At 38.1% G+C, this 3,037-nt stretch overlaps 1 pseudogene; it reads left to right on the forward strand.

Moving 5' to 3' along the window:
• Nucleotides 1-384: 384 nt before the first annotated feature.
• LOC138170177 (DNA primase large subunit pseudogene) lies at nt 385-2,227 on the forward strand (annotated as a pseudogene).
• Nucleotides 2,228-3,037: the final 810 nt, after the last annotated feature.

Consider the following 3,037-nt stretch of genomic DNA (forward strand, 5'->3'; position numbering starts at 1 on the left):
TAGGATGCTGACCAAGCCTCAAAGTCAAGAAGACTTGCTTCAAATCTTGCCTTTGACATATATTAGATGCATAACCTTAGGCATATTACTTAATTACTCAGTGCTCCAGAAAATACTCTAAGAATGTTTTGAAGAAAGTACCAATATGCATTGGGACAGGGAATTTCCTCAAACAATGTAATCACAGTTACAATTACTATATTTAGATGGAATTATAGATATTGTTATCATCAATATGATGTTTTTATTGTGTACTTATAATGCAATTTTAATTATTTAAGTCTTTGATAATAACTGCCAAATGTGTGTGGTGGGGGTTGCGGCAGAGGGAATTCTCTTACCTAGCTATAAAATAATACATGTTAGGGGCCTCCATCAGAAATCTCCCACCATAGAGAAGGGCTGAGTCCTGGTTCTAAAGGGAAGGGATCTGTGCACTTTTAGGGAACTTGGGCTTGCTGCAGGTAACAAAGATTCAGTTTTCTGGACCTAAGAGAAAGAAACTGAATTTGGTCGGCGACCAGAGGGGTGCTTCCTATCCTCACAGCCTTCAGTTCTACCTACAACCTCCTTCTGAAAACATATCTTTGACAGAGTTTGAAAGTCTGGCTATTGAAAGACTTAAACTGCTCAAAATAGTTGAAATTCTTGGTGTGAGCTACTTGAAAGGGTCTGAACAATACCAGAGTAAGCTGGAGAATGAGATTCAAAAACTCAAATTTTCCTACAGAGAAAGTTTAGATGATGAATTTGAAGCATGAAGAAGGGATCGCATATTTCATTTTATCTTGCGTCTTGCTTATTGTCAGTCAGAGGATCTCAGACGCTGGTTCATCCAACAAGAAATGGACCTGTTTCAATTTCGATTCAGCATTCTGCCTCCTGACAAGGTCCAGGGTTTCTTAAAGGACAGCAATCTGCAGTTTGAAACTATTAGTAAAGAAGAAAAGGAGCTTTACTCTCAGGATATTCTTGATTCATCTCCATTGTTAAATGGAAACAAGTATGAATTAGATGCCGTTTATAAAGTTCCTTTTGCTGATACTTTGGATTTATTCCGAGGAAGAAAAGTCTATTTGGAGCATGGCTTTGTGTTTGTGCCACATCCGGATGACGTGTCAATCATCTTGAATGGCTTTAGAGCCAAGTTGTCCAAACTTTGGCATTAACAGCAAGGTCACTGCCGTCTGTGCAATCTGATGAGTCAGTCATTCCTATGTTGGTGAAGATTACAATGCACAAGGAAATATGGGAAAAATTTCACTGGATCAACTTGATTCTCTTGCAGTGAAATCATTCCCACTTTGTATGCGTCAGTTGCATAAAGCTTTGCAAGAACATCATCATCTTCATCATGGTGGCCGAATGCAATATGGTCTTTTCCTGAAGGGAATTGGCTTAACACTGGAGCAAGCTTTGCAGTTCTGGAAGCTAGAATTTATCAAAGGAAAAGTGGATACGTACAAGTTTGACAAAGGCTATGCTTAACAACATCGGTCATAGCTATGGTAAGGAAGGCAAGAGAACAGACTATACACCATTCAGCTGCATGAAGATTATACGAACCAATCCACTGAGGCAAGGGGATTATCACAGGTGCCCATTCCGCCACAGTGATCCTGAGCTGTTGAAACAGAGGCTCCAGTTATTCAAGATTCTAGAACCGGGATAAACCAGATTTTGGATTATGTAAAAGGCACTCACTACCAGTTGGCCTGCCAGAAGTTCTTCGATCTAACACATAATGTTGAAGATGGTATGTTTTCTTTGAATCTTCCTAATCAGTATGTTTTGGAGAGCCAGAAGCTTCTCAGTGGTGGCTGAGAAGTCAAGAAGGAGTCTAGCCAGCGAGAAGTTTCTTAGGCCAAGCAGAGTGTCCAGAAAACTGCTAATTCAACATCTTCTCTCCCAGCATCTTTAGATTCTATACTGGAAATGGAAATGGAAGGGTTGGAGGGTTACTTCAGTGAATAACACTTGACTGTCTCCCTTCTTCCTCAGCTTTCAGTTCTTCTTTCCAGGTTTTAGCAGGTTTTTCTAGGTTTTACCCTTCCTAACCTAATTAGTAACAGGAGAGAGTCATTGTCCAGGATGGATATAGTTATTTCATTCATATTATAACTTGAAAGTATTATCTTTTGATTCCTCTTAGTTTAACCAATTGCTTTGCCATTCCTTTTTCTCTCTACCATCCTAATAAAAAATACTGAAATGGAAAAAAAAATAATACATGTTAGGAAAGCAGCAATAAAACTATGTCTGGGAAGATTCTGTGTAAGAAATGAACTTTCATTTGGTAGCTATGGGATGGAATAAATTGAGGACTGATGAACAAATGATGAAGGAAACAGAAAAAAACAAAACAAAACAACATCTTGGGCACTTCAGATGCTTCAAACCCAAAGTGATTTTAAAGCCTTATTTTCCATTTGACAGGACACCTGAACCTCACACCTGATTGGACTTGATGAGGCCTTCTATTTCTTTCTACAAGCAAAAGCCAGACTTAATTGGGAAGAAAAGTCAATCCGCACATTAAAAGATTCTTCTTTGACCCTTTCCTTCTTCACCCACTCCTTTCCTAGCTATTGCCAGCATTTCCCCCTTCCTTTTCTCTCTATCTGGCAATGATACATCAGTGCCAGTGAGAGCACTTGAAATGTCAACTTCTCACATTCCATAAGAGCTGCAATAGATCATCTAATTAAATGGGTACCTTCTGTGTTAAGGGCAGCATGCTGCATGGTGCTGAACTTAAATCAGCCTCTAATAAGAGACCATGTACTGTATCTAAAGTGGTCTCATTTGAAATGAGATCTGAATGATAGCCATGCTTTCCAAAATAACAATGGATTAAATTATTTAGTATCCACACATAGAGATAAAAAGAAAACAGGAAAAAGTTTGCTGCATATGATTATAGCAACTTATCTTTAAGCTCCAAATTCTCTGTCTTCTTCCCCAATCCCTTCATTGAAAAAGTAAGCAATTATATATATATATATATATATATATATATATATATATATATATATAT

Source organism: Petaurus breviceps, unplaced genomic scaffold (assembly GCF_028583685.1).
Source record: "Petaurus breviceps papuanus isolate PSGF00001 unplaced genomic scaffold, PetGlider_PUasm1.0 126, whole genome shotgun sequence".
NCBI classification, from domain to species: domain Eukaryota; kingdom Metazoa; phylum Chordata; class Mammalia; order Diprotodontia; family Petauridae; genus Petaurus; species Petaurus breviceps.